At 47.7% G+C, this 17,566-nt stretch overlaps 1 protein-coding gene and 1 non-coding gene across 3 annotated transcripts in view; one reads left to right on the top strand and one right to left on the bottom strand.

Moving 5' to 3' along the window:
* LOC144153913 (uncharacterized) overlaps window positions 1–17,566 on the bottom strand; it is a 444,120-nt gene that overhangs the window by 339,192 nt on the left and 87,362 nt on the right. The gene's annotated exons all lie outside the window — the stretch shown is intronic.
* Window positions 13,153–13,224, top strand: Trnat-ugu (transfer RNA threonine (anticodon UGU)). Its single transcript has one exon. It is a non-coding gene; the product is annotated as a tRNA-Thr (tRNA).

Below are 17,566 nucleotides of genomic sequence, written 5' to 3'. Positions count from 1 at the left end.
GACCGGCGAAATGCCTCACAGGTAGACCTTTCGCCGGCTTATCCGTAAATCCGTCAGACGAAGAATCTTATTGCCCCTATCCTTTTCTCTCCCGTCTGCTGTCATCGTTGAGCATTTATTCTCCATCACTGGTTGTCTCTCTTCTTCTGTTTGGGGCTCTACGAGATCACTTACTGAGCCGTTTGCCGTCTATTTTCTTTTTCCTTTCCTTTTCCTTCTTTTTTTTTCTTTTTCATTTGCATCGTGAGGTCGAGTGGTCGGCGAATGTCAAGATTACGAGGAACCCCTCGAGGCGAGTCAGCCGATTTTTTGTTCTCGTCTCTTTCGCTCTGGGATGGAAGGGCCATAAACCGGCTTTCCGCTCAATCACCTTTTGTGCCCTTCCGACATTGCGACGGGCTGTTATGATCCAGCGAGAATAGCATTCGCTGTGAAGGTAAAGGGGAAAAAACAATACGGGGCTAACCTTATGAAAGCGTTCAAGGCAATCACAACATAAGCCAGTGGGCTTGTCTTGTCTTTTTCTTTTCTTTTCTTTTTTTTTTTTTTTTTTTTTTGCTGATGCCGATTTCGTTTTCAACGATGGAGGTGCTCTATCAGCGCAAGTATATGATCCGAAACAACAGACGAGACATTCAAATCTGATCGTGGTTTGCAGTAATCTGATGAAAAGGCTAGCTTCTTACGTTGCCGAGTCATCGTGGTATCGCTTATACAACCTCTTAAGAGTAAAGGTTTGACAAAAAAGAAACTTGCTCCGACTTGTCTCTTTATTTTTGTTTACCGCTGTTATCTCTAGAAAACACCGCGCGAGGGTACCGGTCCTTCAAAAATGCCAAAAGACCCCTTGTGAACATTTTACACTGCCAAGACACAAAAAGCTTTAGGTATTGGATACTCCACCAAAACAAAGGCATCTTTATCGAAGTTTCGCTGCCCGAAATTCTCTGCATACGCGTCGCTGTCACAACAGTAAAGTTACAAGAGGCATTCGGGGCGTACGATGACGCAATGACAAAAAAGAAAAGCGCTGCCACGGGCTATGAGCATTCCAAGCAGAAGGCCCACTTTCTTGGTGACTGGCCATTCAGTTTAGGCGGGGCAGTAAAATAAAGCTTTCAGAAATCATACGACAGGCTGTGTTGTCCCAGCTCCTGCGTAGAAAAGGTAAACAGGCGAGACATCTACGGTCATACTCACCAGCGCGTTAACCACCGCGGTGGCTCAGTGGCTAAGCCATTGTACTGCTGAGCCCAAGGACGCGGGTTCGATTCCTGTCGCGGTGGCTGCTTTTCTGATGGAGGTAAAAGGGAAAAAAAGCACCCTTGTGTCGAGATTTTGGCGCACGTTAAACATCCCCAGACGGTCTAAATTAATCCGGAGCCCTCCAGTAAGGCGCGCTTCATAGCTCAAGGGCAACTTTGGTCCTTCGGCGCGTTAAACCACACAATCATGCACCGGCGCATTGTCACAGTTTTAGATGCAAAGCATCTCTTGCTCTCAGCCCCGTCGTCCGTCGTCCATCCATCCGCCGGCCCAGGAAGACACCGGCAACACTGCCGCTCCAGGCGCCCTTTAAGGGGAAGCGTGCTCGTCTCGTGCCGGCCCAGGAAGACACCGGCAACACTGTCGCTCCAGCATCTCGTGGTCGGGGCTATGTCCCTCCCTTGTTGTGGCGCCGTCCACACCCCCACTGCGCATGCTTGGCTCATCTCGGGCCGGCCCAGGAAGACACCGGTAACACTGTCGCTCCAGGAGCCATTAAAGGGTAAGACACCACCGGGCGTTCAGCAAGCCGAGCATGCGCAGTGGGGGTGTGGACGGCGCAACAACGACAAGGGAGGGACATAGCCCCGTCGCATCTAATAAAACTACACCATCTTCCCGTAGGGGAACCCTGAGTAGTATGCAAAACAGCTATGCGCTCAACACAATTTACCATTTCGTAGTTCCGGTAAGGGAAAAATGTGGTAGTTACCATGGAAACTAAACTGTAAATATAATGGTAGCTACGTACCTGAACCTAACGGAAACGACGAACTGAAAACTAATGGGCACTTGAATCGACCCCACGGCTGCTTTGCATACTGCTCAGGGTTCCCCTAAGGGAAGATGGTGTAATTTTTTTCAGGACAATTTAGTGCCGCGGGGACGCTGCCGTCAGCGAGCAGAAAATATGTTTACGAATGCGTCAACGAAGAACTGCAACGAGGCGTGTTCGTGAGGCGCGCTGTGAACAGCAATTCGGTCAAAACGCAATAACTAAGCGAAGTGACGCGGCATAACCGCTATTGTATACACCCGGCCACGGACGGTAACCAACTTTAAGATAAGGGTCATGCCATCCTTAGCCAACTAGAATGAGACGGTTTCGGGGGCAGGGCAGAAAGATAGTAGGGTTGGTCGAGGTTCATTGTAAATGGAGGCAACCTACGGACTAGGACACAGAAAAGAAAGGCAGATCCTAGGCACACTAAGAACTGAGACTGTGATTTCGTGAGTGAGCTATGCAGAGAAAAGGAAACGGAGCAGATTTGTTTACATCCGAAAGACCTAGGTCGAATAGTGATGGTCTTCAGTCCACGGGTCTGCGTACTGTTCAAGTGCGACACCGAAGACGCGGCGCATCTGTTCACAGAAAGCTTTCTGGGCAGAGAGGAACCTTTGGTTTCATGAGTGAACTCAGATGTCTACTTTTGTGCTAATATATATGTGCTATGCTTTACACGACGGAGTATCAACCTGTTTATTTTGCAATCGCGGTGTCTTTGTGTCATATTGTGCCCTCATACCCGCCGCGGTGGCTCAATGGCTAAGGCGTTGTGCTGCTGAGCAAAAGAACGCGGGTTCGATTCCCGGCCACGGCGACCGCTTTTCTGATGGAGGCGAAAAGCAAAAACGCCCGTGCGTGCGGGATTTCGTAGCACGTTAAAGATCACCAGGTGGTCAAAATTAATCCGACGGCACGCCTCATCGCCTGCGTTGCGTCGATGCGTTAAACCCTACAACAATCAATATTATGCCGTCATCACGCGTTGCGCTTCATGTGCAGTGAATCCGGGAGCGTTTGCAGCGGCACAGAGTTTTAGAAAGGGCTCAGGCGAAACTAACTTAGGAGCAAACAAAGCCTTTCGATATTAATAACAAACTGTTCGCATACCGAAGTATGGACAGATAACGAGAGTGTATTGTCGGCAGTACGAAAGTTGACCCGAAAAGTAGAAGTTTCGGGGCTTTGAGTGCCTCATCAATACGATTGATTGATTGATTGATTGATTGATTGATTGATTGATTGATTGATTGATTGATTGATTGATTGATTGATTGATTGATTGATTGATTGATTGACAGCAACAACCCATTCTATTCCGGAATGAGGTGCCACCCGACTGGCACACGTATGCGAGAATCTTAACGAAGTTTCTTAGTTGTCCGCACCCCACCGACCGTCGTTAGAGGAGGCGGCGGTACGGCCCCGCTAGGCCAACGGTCGCTGCGAGGCACGTCCAGAAGAGCAACTTATTAGCGCAGAAATCTCGTTTGCGCTGTGCATTAGTGCGAGCATTGACTGCGACGTGTACCCGGGTCTCCCCGGGGGCCAGAGACAGCTGGGACTACGGGGGTGCGCACCGAGGTCCGCCCAGTCGATCACGTGTGAGTGGTTGCTACGCCGTCGCTTCCGGCCAGTGCGCATCGAAGAGAACGCGCGCGAGGGGGCACAACCTAACGACTGCTAGGACTAACACACGCCGAAACTCGATAAGACGGCGAAAAAAAGAAATGGCATCCGAAGACTCTGGAACGACAACAAATGACATCTCCACCGGAAGTATTGGCTGGACACGGCCCCTCTTCGGCTCCGTATGCCGACGTATCTCTGACTCGCCGTGTTTTTGCGCTTGTCCACTGACAGCAGCAAAAAGAGCCCCGAATGTAGGAAAGCGCCATTACGGACTTGTTTTTGTTTGGCGAGTGTCTGTTCGAACTCGCGATCCGTACTGCCCTCGCCTCAAATAATTGCAGTGCTTCTCAGAGTGCCCCTCTCTCTGGCAGATGTTGACACCCAGCGGCCTTATGACCGACATAATGCAGTGCGGTCATAGCCGGTATAACAAAGAATGTCCATTATGTCTTAGGGTCTTTTTTCAAATGACGCGCTCCTCCCGTGGTCTCATGCAATGCTGCTGCACGACATTCGCACAGTGCTGCGCTACGCCCGAATGAGTTAAAATCAGCTGCCGCACCCATTGCTATGTAAACAGTTGCTATACACAGAAGCAGCCCTCTTATTACAGCAACATCTGTGGCAATAACCAACTTCTGCGTTGATATAGCAACTTTGGAAACTTCCCTTCGGGGCAATTTCAAGTTCTTCGCCCCACGCACATGGTGGATCCGTAGTTAAAGCGTTGGAATGCGCGAGGACACGGGCTTATTCCTACCACGGCGGATTATTTTCTGATCAAGGCGACAAACACTCTTGTGCCGAGATTTCGCCGCAGGTTAAAGTTCCCCAGGTGGCCAAATATTAATCCGTAACCCCCGACAACGGCCCGCCTAATATCCCAAGGGTATAGCTTCGGCTCCTTAAACCCCAATTTCAAATAGAATTGTCGCCATAGCAACTGTACCCCTGTTTGCAAAGCAAACATCTCTGCCGCTAGAGAGAGAAATCACGATTGCTGCAGAACCTGTAATTTAACGAACTGAAAACCTAGATCCCGGGATGAGGTTTTTTTTTTAAACTAAAATTTAAACTAGAGTTTTTTTTAACTCTAATTTTTGTTTTTGAAGATTCCCGCTGCTGCACATTTTTAGATTACTGTCATTAAGATTTCGTAAATGTGAGGCTCGTGTATTCCGTCAGTCAAAACGAAAATTCCTCGCGGCATTTAAGAGCGTTTGCGTGGTTCAAATGCAAAAGCATCATCACTTCCTCTCGCGACATTTGTCAAAAATGTCATCGCTGCACTACATCGTAATCGCGTCTCTTTGTTCGCTTTCCGCTCTCCGTCTTCATTTCTGAGACCGCATGCCATTCGGAGTTCCGTATCGAGTAGGTATACGAATATGCGTTAAGTTGCTTCATGCAAGCAGCATGAAACACAAGCGATATTGGCTTGAGAAAACATCGCTGCTTTGCACGCGTCCCTTGATTCTGATTTGTTTTCGTATTTGCGCGGTCGACTGCGCTTAGCTTGCACACGAACTCACCCCACGAGACACGACGGGACGCTCCGACCGGCAGCAGGAACCATGGCGCCACGAAGGGGGCGCGCTTCTTTGTATTTTACTTCTCCTTTATGTCCCCCCCTTCGTTCATATCAAACAGCCGTGTACCATGTGGTGTTGGCGTAGAGCAGTGGTCCGCGACGATGGCTTGGTGGGATATATAGTTGCACTGCGCCCTGTGACTAGGACGCTAAGAAGGAAGGCAGTACAGCAGAGGTTAACTCGCCTGCCTGACCCGGGCGTCCCCGGGTTCGATTCCCGTTCCCGCCACGGTTTCTCGTTGTATTCTTGTTGAGGCAAGTGGAGTTTTTCAACCATAGCATCGACGAGAACGTCATATTTTTCGCCTCTTGGGTCCCTACAGTATGCTTTCGCGTTAAAACGGGAGAGACGGTATAGAAAATCAGCAGTGGTAAACCGCGCCAGTCAGTATGAACAACTCGGCCCATAAGCAACGAACGTCTCTAGAGAGTGAAAAAAATGCGTTTAAGAGACAATCAGTAACGTGGTGTAGGCCAGCGACGACGTATCAACGCTGTGAGTCTTCCCGTCTTCTTTTGTCCCTGTGTTTTTTGCGTTGTTTTTTCATCATGAATGTAAATCTGCACCAACTAGCCCACCTTGCCATCTTACTTTACTAGAATTACACTTTCCCCATTCCGCCATATCACATCGGCAATGCCAGGGCATATATAAGGGCACCTGCACGTGGAACGGACCATCGGCCGCCTCGCTCACACACGTGATCTGATGTTGTAATCTCAAACCCCAGCCCACCAGTTAGGGATTTCAAATCAAGAACTACGAGCAGTACGGGAGGCGACGCCGCTCTGCCCTATCCCCGAAGTGCAAGGCGCGGTCGTCCAGCCGTCGGAAGACGCCGCCAAAGCCCACCGGGGTTCCTGGCCGTCGGCTGAAGAAGCGTCAACCCAAAACCCTCTACCGGGTCTGCGCGCTCAGCAAAGATTCTCTGTTGCAAGACAAGATGATCAAATCAGCGCGTGACAGGCGCTGGATAGTTCGAAGTCATAAAGCGTAATAATAACATGTAGGCAGTAGATGCCAACCCTGTGGGACACCATGCGCCGTCGCTCTATGTGTGGAAATGCAGGGTGAGCTGGCTTTGAAAATTGGGACATCGTAATGCAAATCTCCAACTACGCGGTGCTATGAGTCAGCTGCTTTCTCGCATCACGCTAGTTTCGTGCGAACAAATCAGCCGGCGTCCCATACTGGCGCAGCCAAATGAACTCTGCTCATTCGGGCACAGCTATATTTATACAGCTCGCGCAACCACGGCCTTTTACAAAATGTCGCAAGGCCGCCGCTCCTGGAGTCTTTTTTTGTTTTGTTTTGTTTTTTGGTGACGCCGACATATAAAGCTCCGAGAGCGGTCACTAGCAGGTCGCGCTACACAAGTAAACCACGCAATGATGTATGCTTTTTTTTATTTTCGAATATGCGTGAACTTACTTCGTCAACATGCCGCCTAAGTAATAGAGAGCCATGATGCTACTTCCGGTTGCACTGCAGTGTGATTTAGCGGCATTTTATGACCAACATGTCTCACCTAGTGCCAGACAATCATGGTTGTATTAGTCGCTGCACTCAGGCCACATTTCAAGCTTGCTGGGTGGGAAAATTAATCTCCTTGTGAAAAGAACTAGAACTGATCGTTTTAACTGTCATCCTGTTACTTGTTCTCTCGTTATAACTTATATATGTGATTCCTGCCACGTAAAATTGCAAACCGTTGACTTCCAGCTTCCTATGACCGGAACCGAATGCGTTCGAACATATACTCTGACGTCACACTAGGTCATTTATTATAGCGTGTCATTCGGCTGCCAACGAATAATTGGCGCCGTTAGTCTTTACTGTCATGCAGGCAGGGCAAAACAACACTCTTTTTGGCGTGGAAACAAAAGTTTATTGTTCAAACGCCCGCCCCGAGTATACACGGGTAAATTTCCGCTACACTTCCGGCAGGAACTCCCGCGAAAGGCGTCGTAACGGGACAAAGCCCATACATATTTCTCGTGCGCTGTACCACCTTTGTCCCATAACCATCACCTGTCAAACACATCGCACCCGTACACAGCGGTGGCGTCGGCCAACTTAACAGACGGGCACCAGACAGAACGCCCCCTAGACATCAGCCTTCCAGCTGAGCTCTCATTGGCGGAGTCGTACGATTCGCGCTTGCAGCCGATCGTGTCACTTCGGGCAGCCGACCACAGGGGCACGCCCACAGCGATAGAGGGGAGCATGACAGACGACGACAAACACAGAAGCAAGGAGAAGAAATGCGGCATTCTTTTCATGGGGGTGCGTGCTTGCGGGATAAAAGCGTCTGGCGAAAACTTTTCCGCCGCCGCAATCGAACGGAAAAGTCAATCTCGGCTGGGAGGAGCTCTTCAGCCGGCCTGAGAACTACCACGAAGGTAAAAGTAAAATAAAAGCGGAAAAACAAAGAAACCGAGAAAGAAGCGCGTCGGAAACGCCTGGGGAACAACCGTTGTTTTCCTAAAGCTCACCGCCAGCTGTGCTGCCGGCCAGCCATCGTTCAGGAACAGCAGCCTCTTTCGGATTATTGCGCCAGGGTGTACGCAACGCCGTACGCAGAGATTTGTGTTCGTCCTTTCCGCTCCGCCTTCTTCGCTTCTGCAACTTTTTTGTGTGTGCGTGTGTGCGCTGGGGTTAACCGCGCGCCGTACAACCTCAGCGCGGATTTGGAGACGGATTATGGAGACGGGGCGCGGCGTGCATCTTTCGGAATTGCCGCCGCCGTCGCTCGTCCAAACCACTGATCCTGAGATAAATCGCGCAGACGATCGAGTCTGACGTTGCGAACGCGTTCCGAGATTGCGCCTGCGCCGCTTCAGATTGCCGCGCACCTCGTTGAACACTATGGTAGCGTTAAAAGTTGGAAATACGTTAAAAAAATCACTCTGTTGCGTACGGTGTATAATTGCCTTCTTTGTTTCTTATGCGCGAAGCATGTACTTGAGAACTCAACTGTATTTCAGGATTTCGTTACGCCGATTCGAGGAGGGGACCGTTCCGCTGGAAAAAAAAAATCTGCCATAACGGTGTCTACAAACACGAGGTATTTACAGGACAACTTTCAAAGCTGTAAAACTGACGGCACGGTTTATACCTATCACCAGTATTCAGAGCAAAGCAAATCTTGCACCCGCGGAGTTGTAAGCTGCAGAACTGAAGCGTAGTTCGTGCACGGCGTACGCATAAAGCTGCGAGCTACCTTCTCTGCGCTAGGTGACGTGTTAATACCGAAACAGATGGATTTTCGATTTGGAGACAGATACCAGCTGGCGCGAAAGAATATATAAGCTTCCGTCACGAACACACGGGAACATGTTCGTTACTAATAAGTGCAAGTACTGGATGGATTTAGGCAAATCATTGAGTTGCTTAACACTAACTAGACCAAGGAATATTAGAGCGTTGCCGTTATTATTATTACTTGAGCATAGTCCAGAGTTTGACGGAATACCGTCTGGTCAGGTAAAAGCATGGTTGTGACGATGAAACGTAGGTCACTGACCAAGTCAAAGACTTGGTCAGTGGTCTTTGGTCTTTGACTTGGTCAGTGACTTGGTCAGTGGACTTGGTCAGTAGACTTGGTCAGTGACTTGGTCAGTGGACTTGGTCTTTGACTTGGTCAGTGACCTACGTTTCATCGTCACAACCATACTTGAGCATATGTGTGCGGCTCACTAATTAATGCCGCGGATTTAAGACGGCCATTTCTGCTGAATTAGGTCCTGTTAATTCGTTGTTTAATCGGCTGACATTGTGTAAAATGCTACAATTTTCATGGCCGCCGTGAATTTTAAGGCTACAGAATAGCTAGAACGACATTTCCACGACGGAATCTTGAGTCTAATCGATTGAGCATATACCTCCCGCGATACGTCTTAGCCTATATGTCTGTCCGCGTACTTAATTCCGCTTATGGAGCTTTTGTGTGCATTAACCCCAACACCCGCCGACGTTTCCGAAGTTGAGAATGAGCAATAGAATAAATATTTAAAAAAAAGGCAAAGAAATCCCAGTAAGTCTGCTCAGTTATGGGACCCCCGTTGAAAAGTTCAGTGCACCATGAAATTGCGCCAGCGTTAACCAACCATGAAATGAGGCTCAAGTAGGTTTCCATGGAACAGGCACGTCAACAGAAAATTCGACAATCGGCTGATCAATACGCGCCTCTCTTATCGGGGCTGCCACGTCGCTGCAGTTTAAAACGGACATAGTCTAAAGAAAAGTAAGAATTCCACGTTGTCGGGATTCCCGGGATTTCAGCGCACCTTTCCTCCCCCTCGTGCGTGTGCTTTGTTAAAACATTTATGAAATCATTAAATTTTAAGAAATAATCAATATGTGATTAAGGGAGAACGTAATTAGCCTGTAAGGCTTAGGCAGACGAACAGCCCGATCAGAGCAGAGCCGAGCCGGCAATGAATTCGGCTCTCGGCAGTCGTGTCTTTTACAATTGTTCTTTGCTGCGGCGTCCTTTTTTCTTGAGCGGGCAACAAGAGCAACTACGAGAACAACAACGGCTCTTTTTCGCAGAATAAAATACTGAAGGCTTTCGCCTTATTATCCGCTCTTTCCAGCCCCTACAGGTGGTGCTGCGGAAAACGGCAATGGCGGACGAGACGGTGATCAGGCCCCCGTAGCAGCATGCGCGCCAGCATCAGTAGCGGCCTAAAAGCCCGTAGTTGTGCTTGAAACAGCTACTTTCTAAAAAAATAAACACTGGTATACGGTGCTGATTGCGAGGCAACATTCGATTCGTTTCAGGGTGTCTGTAGCGGTGTAGCGGTGTCTGTAGCGGTGCATGGCTCAGGCTGCACGGGAGTGGTTTGAGAACAATTCCGGCTCATTGGACAAACAACCTGCGACACAATGTGCAACGCTAAGTTCTCGGATATTATTGCAGTGAGCGTCATCGCAGTGTGCGTTTTGTTTTAAACGTATTCATTTCTTCCCTGTGTGCATACAGAAGCCCATCCGTACCATGCAAGGGCGATATGTGCGTATTGCGGTGTTTTGCTTGGCTGTAGTAAAACCTAGTTATGACTTTGGGCAGTAAAACCGCGAAGACGAGGCTCTCATTACGTCATATGAAGGGTTATATAAACGAACATGTTAGCATTATATGAAATAAAATATTATAATCCCACGTTTTTACGCGTGCATGTAGCATACACTGGCGTGTAATATTGAATCGTACATGAAAATATAGGCAGTAGTTTACGGGTGCGCTTTTGGCTTCTGATAATTAATTTAAGAGAAATCTCTTGGCTAAAATTACGTTATGTTGATTTGACGGCCGGTAAGATTATTAAGTGCGTAGATGCTTGTTACCAAAACAAAAACGGGGGTTACCATACGCATTCAAGAGCTCGCATTTGAACAAGTTTTAATAATGTCATTCCTAAAGCATCTTTGCTTCAACATAATTATCCCAATATAAATCAATAATCAATCAATCAATCAATAAACGCATGACCACTTTGCTTCTCGCCTTCGTGTGCAAAAAGGTTTTTGTTGTTTCTTATTTGAAAATAAAAGAAAGCGGATTGAACAGCCTCTGCTCCTTATTGTTTGAAAGCAGTGGAATTGAGCCACTTTAACAACAAATAAGTGACGAACGATTGAAACATTATGCGGCAGTAATTGTAAATAGTATCCGAAAAACCCGATCACAAGGTTACAAAAAAATCCTACAAAATCGGCGCCCTCACAGCAAAGAACTATTAAATGTGACAGCCGTAATTCAGTAAAGAATAATTTCAGCACCACGTACGCACGGGTGGGTCCGAAAGACCCGTTTTACTCTGCAGCAAACACCGATGAGGCCCAAAACTCTTTCATTTACCCGCAGCTTCTATAGCTTCAAGAAAGTTGAGATAATATGAAAGCTCGTTCAGTCCATATTTTCCGATTATTTATACGGAATTGTCGATTACTATACTTGCGATTACTATTTTCCTTTTGGACCTGCGAGGCCGCGCGGATGCCGCCGGTCGCCTCTGCCGGAGCGACCGGTCCGCCGATCACCGTCTCCCGGCTTCGGACAAATTCCGCGAGGCGTCACTAGCGTCGCTGGAAAGAGCGAATAGGTTGCGACAATATCAAACCCGAATTAAAAACACAATCACACGCACACGTATCCGGGGTGTAGTACGCGATCAACAAACATGAAGCAGAGTGATATATTTGGTAGTAAAATGTGTTCACCATCAACATGACACCTTCATATGAAGGCCAATACACAGATACCTACGTTGGTAAATAGGAAGTAACAAAAACTAAAAATTACTCCCACCTCCCCTCGCGGGAACCCCTGTGTAGATGCGACGCATAGGGGGTTCCGTTGTTGTTTCCGTTAGGTTGATTCTCCCATCGCGTGAAACGTGCCGTGAACCCCCTGCCGCGGCTATGAAGCAACACAATCCAACACAATCCACTTTAATCCAATCCAATCCAAATCCAATTCAATCCAATCCAATTCAATCCAAATCCAATCCAAATCCATCAAGCCAAGCCAATCTAATCCAATCCAATCCAATGCCCCTCGCGAGAGAGTGTTCGCTATCGGAGAGGAGAGGGGGTGAGCGGCGGAGAGCGCAGCTCGCGCGGCGAGGAGAATGGGGGAGGGGTGTGGACGGACAACGACGCCGTATGGAGGGACAAGGCGAGTGAATAAGATCCCGTCGCATCTAAAAAAAACATGCTGTTCTACGTTAGAGGAGAGCAAAGACAAATGGACGCAAAATTACAACCACGAGAGAAAACACATTTAAGTAAACGTCTCTAAAAAGGGGGAAAAGGGACGGTGGATGCCTAGAAATTACGAGCATTGCCTACAAATGTGTATGCATTCTTACGGTGTTTCTCTGTTTTACCGTACGTTTCATCGGTGGTATTTAGCGAACGCACTGCTTTCGTTCTTTCTCCTTTTTCCTGTTTGTTTTTCTTTTTTGGGTTTATCGCGTAAGAACGCTAGGTTAGATATGCCTGTCCAATTTCGTTAGGCCATATTCATGTTCTTTTTATTTTTATGCATGTTTCCAGATCTCTGAAATATTTCGGTCTCACTATTTTAACTTTCGGTCTTACTATTTTAATATTTCGGTCTTGTTTGAACTTGTTCCTGCCCGCAAGTTCGCCGTTGCAGGAAAAAATTAGCAGTGGCTCAGCTCGGCTATGCTAGGATATACGTAGCGTGAGCTAAGGATCGTGGGTTCGGATCCCACCCGGCGGGCATTTTTTCACCACTTTCTTTTCGACTAAAAAAATTCTTCATCTCTTTCTATGACCCACCACAACCTCCCCTTTGCTTTCCGAGGTTTTCTTGACTGCCAACCCTTATTTTCTGTCTTATTTCACGGAGCCCCTCATTTCCCATTTTCTGATTCGCTATATCTATATATATATATATATATATATATATATATATATATATATATATATATATATATATATATATAGTAAGGAAATGAGGGGCTCGTTGAGGAAATACAGAAAGCTAGGGCAGCAGTCTACAACGCCAAAGGAGGCATAGGGGTGTGGTTAGGCTCTTTTCTTTTTCACTACGGTTAATGAAGTAAACATTTTTTAATATACAGAAGAAAGAAAGAAAGAAAAACACGCGCCCAGAGTGGGGACCGAACCCACGCCTTTCGATTACATGTCGAATGCCTTACCAATTCGGCTATCTGGGCGACTGTGTTCTCCTTCACTTTCTGGGCTATTTATATTTACTAGAAGTGTATCTGACGCTTGAGGGTGGTAGCCAGCGCCACTCTGACTATACGGAGAGAATTGGACCTTCTTTTCAACCCCCGCGGCGTGACTCGAGCGTCTACAGCCTGTCATGAGCGGGTAGCCCAGATAGCCGAATTGGTAAGGCATTCGACATGTAATCGAAAGGCGTGGGTTCGGTCCCCACTCTGGGCGCGTGTTTTTCTTTCTTTCTTTCTTCTGTATATTAAAAAAATGTTTACTTCATTAACCGTAGTGAAAAAGAAAAGAGCCTAACCACACCCCTATGCCTCCTTTGGCGTTGTAGACTGCTGCCCTAGCTTTCTATATATATATATATATATATATATATATATATATATATATATATATATATATCATCATCAGCCTATCTACGCCCACTGCAGGGCAAAGGCCTCTCCCATTATTCTCCAATTACCTCGGTCGTGTGCCAACTGTGACCAATTTATCCCCGCAAACTTCCTGATCTCATCTGCCCATCTAACTTTCTGCCGCTCCCTGCAACGCTTGCCTTCTCTAGGGATCCACTCTGTTACCCTTAATGACCAGCGGTTATCTTGCCTTCGCATTACATGCCCTGTCCACGTCCATTTCTTCGTCTTAATTTCTACTAATATGTCCTTAACACGTGTTTGTTCCCTGACCCACTCCGCTCTCTTCTTGTCCCTTAATGTTACACCTATCATTTTCCGCTCCATAGCCCTCTGAGTCGTTCTCAATTTAAGTTGAACCCTCTTAGTGAGCCTCCAGGTTTCTGCCCCGTAGGTGAGTACCGGTAAGATGCAGCTGTCATACACTTTTTTCTGCAGCCACAATGGCAGGCTGCTATTCATTATCTGAGAATGTCTGCCATATGCACCCCACCCCATTCTTATCCTTCTAATTATCTCTGCCTCGTGGTTGGGATCTGGGGTCACAACTTGGCCTAAGTAGATATATTCGCTTACCACTTCCACTGCCTCGCCACCTATATCAAACCGCTGTGCTGTCCCGAGGTTATTGATCACTACTTTAGTTTTCTGCATATTAATATATATATATACACTCACACAGACCAGAACAGCCGACACAGAGAGGCTCAGGCGCCAGCGAGCCCGAAGTGATATTGATCGCGCCAATGTTCTCGCTACCACAAACACGTCTTTTATTGACCACGTGCGGCTCACATTACGCCGCTTTTCTAACGGTCGAAACTCCTTTCCTGCGCGAAACCAAGAGGACCTGCTCAGGTCCTTCAACCCAGCTGGCTTTCAACCACGCTTCTACACGGCCGGACGAAAAAGCGACCAAAAGGGAGCGCAATTCGAGAGCTCCGCTCTCTTCAATAGCCGCTTGGGACGGCAGTGAAGAATTTCAACGGACGTTTCTGAGCTATTTTTCTCCGGTCTCTCTGGTTTCTCCTGCGCCTTGATTGAAAGGATTGTCTGCACGGGGCCCCTCAACTGGGCGGGAACTCAGCAGCTGCGATGGCTTTTGATTTCCTTGGCGTGATACTTGGGCGCTGCAAAGCGGACCATATAGAGATAAGGCGGTGATGTTATTTCTCCCTCTCCCCGTGCACTTTTCTCCCAGATTTTCGAGTGGCTGAGCCTCCATGCGCTGACGTCACTAGATTATGGCCGCCGCATGGAGCTGCGTGATTTCACGACCTGACTTCCAAGCGATGACGTGGCCTCGAGGCCTGCACCCGTCGCGGGTGTGACTGCCGATGCTCTCACCGTCGCCAACGGAGAAGGCGTTGAGCGGGGCGATGTAGCGTGACCCTAGCAAAGTGCCGCATTGGCTCCGGTGTGTGCATAATGGCGAGGAATTTATGCGAGCCGGCCGTCTATTTATAGGACTGTGTCGCCGTCTCGCACCGTGGCGCCGCTTCGAGACGTCGTTGTCTCCTCGGCCGGGAACGTCGCTCTTGTGTTTTTCTGCGGCCTCCCATACTCAGACTGTCGAAACACCAAAAACTCGCATTTCTTCCGCCTAAACCCCGTCATTTCGAAACGAACACCGCCGATTTTCAGAATTCGGCCCCAGGTGTGTATGCTACGGGCAAGCACGTTTCGAAACTACTTACACGGGTGGCACAGGCCGTAAATATCAATACTGTTTAGCGCGAAGTAAACCTTCTGCGGGTTTGAGGCCAAACAGAAGTACATAATACATATCACCGCGATCATACATATCATGCCACCATCATACATATCATCGCGCACAGATCATCGTTTCAAGGTTGAAGTTCCCGCCTCTCGAACCAATGTTCATTTTGATTCGTTTTTACCACGAACAACTAATGACTGGAACCCTCTCCCTGCCTCCATCGCTGCTATTACCGACGCCACGAACTTCAAAAAATGTTTTCAACAAATTTGTTTGTAGCAGACAACACTCCTCTCTGTAATATCTCCGGGCAGTGAGAGTATTATAATAAAAAAATATTAAATAAACAACAAGAAGCAGCACTGTTCTTGTAGAAGTAGACAAATGGTTGATTGTTACGAAAACAAACTAGGTCATCGCATGCGGTCAAAAGGCTGTACCGAAGAGAGGTGAGATAACTGCGCAAAACAGAACGATGGCTCTCACGCGCCATCGGAAAAAACATTACCACTGACCTGCCGCCCTCCCCCCCCCCCCCCCCCCCCCCCTTTCTTAAAGAACATCCACACGCACTTCCTCGGAGCCGGGCAGCTGGTGTCTCGGTGAAGTGTCCAACGGCACTACTGCGGCTAACTCATCCGCGTAATTTAGCGCTGTTATCGCTGCGGTTAATATTGCCACATTTTGTGATTTTCGGTCTTTGTAAGAAACTAAGAATGATCGAGCCGGCCTATTCTTAGGTCGAAGCATTCTTTGACTGCTAATCCTGGCCTCAAAGTCCTTCCTCTCCGGCCTTGTGCCTTCCAATTGAAAGTGCACTCGAATGCGTCAAAACAGCTGCCAACACCACTCTCATAAACAAAAACAGATGTCATGGCAAGAATAATACCACCACACACGCACACAAGCGATAATTGTTCCAGGTGAATTAATGCTTCGCATGTGAATACAATCTGTAAAGAGAATCTGACAATCGAAGATCTGTATCTCTTTCTTCGTTACATAGAAGCAAAGACGGCTAAATATTAGTCACAAGACAAGCGGTAGAACTAAAGGGGCGGTATAACTAAGGAATTTTTTATGGGAAGTGTTACGTTTAGTCTAGTTACCAAGCTCGCGGTCCGCAGTCCGTGAGTGAAATCAGTGAAACGAGCGAAAGAATGCAAGTTGGGCTAGTACAGTGCGCAACACCCTTGTCTATAACACCGAGTTCAACTTCAACTAGTTACCTTGCAAAACTGCGGGCTCAAACTTGTCACAAAAAACGTTGAGGTCAAAATATATGGTTAAGACTTCAGAATGACACAATAGTTCTCTTGAAATGCTTTTCGGCCGAGGCAAGATAAGGCTATAAGAACGAAACCTGTGTTATAGACAAGTGTGTTGCCCTCTGTACGTGTACAGTCATGAGTCATGACGTACAAAACAGCGCAAGATAGGCGAAGGCGTCGTCGTTTCTTCTTTTGTCTTTGTCTGTTTGCGCTGTTTTGTGTGTACATCATCGGAGTCACGAAAATTTAAACAAATTGGAGACCGGCATAATGAGAGGAGAAGCGAGACCGGCCCCCGACTACTTGCTCAGCCAAGAGCGCGCTTCGAGGTTGCACAACGTAGGACCGGAACAGCGATGGAGCAACCCAGCGCCAGCCGAAACCCAGTATCTCCAGTACACAAAAACTGCAGCAATAAACATTGTTCGCGACGTTTACGAAAGCGGACGAGCGAAATGCGCACGGAAGATATTGGGCGCAGTTTCCTGCGTGCCTTGGACACCGGCGAGGAGCGCCTCGTCGATGGCTCCAGGGCCGTCGCGACTCCTGGCAACATCGATCGAAGCTTTGTTTTCGAGTGCCGTCCTCCAGCGACCACCTCCACTCAACGAAAAGAAAGAAGAAACGAAGTGGAAGAATCCCAGCGGTAACTTGATTCTTGAAGTGGAGCATTTACCGCAGTGTACGTAACCCCGATAGAAATGGCTGCGTAAATAGCACATTTCCTACTCTCACTTAGCATGGGGTACCACAGCACAAACAAATATGAACAGGTTATTGACGCTACAGGAAAAAAAAAACACTTAAGGGCTATTGCGAATGTTCCATATCACTACCCCACCATGGAGCTTTTCACACGTTTCCGTATCGTTAATGTAGTTAGTCTTTACGATTTCAGATTGTTAAACTCCTTTAGTGTGGGTGTTAGAAGCCGCACCTAGTTTTTTAGTGACATATCTAACCATACAAAAAATGCTGTGGTGTACTGAACGAATTTTCCGTCCTTTCGGTACAAGCTGACAGCCCACAACAATTGCAGTCTCCAGTCACTGACGTCTAACCTCCCCGTGTTGCTAAAGAGATACGACACCGTTTCCATTGATATATACCGCTTTCCTCCGGAAAAGCTTAACACTCTTTACATCTTGAAAAAA

The sequence above is a fragment of the Haemaphysalis longicornis genome, unplaced genomic scaffold, assembly GCF_048455015.1.
Source record: "Haemaphysalis longicornis isolate Haplotype H1 unplaced genomic scaffold, Haemaphysalis longicornis Haplotype H1 scaffold_9, whole genome shotgun sequence".
In the NCBI taxonomy this organism is placed as follows: Eukaryota; Metazoa; Arthropoda; class Arachnida; order Ixodida; family Ixodidae; genus Haemaphysalis; species Haemaphysalis longicornis.
This window is presented reverse-complemented; position numbering and strand designations above follow the sequence as displayed.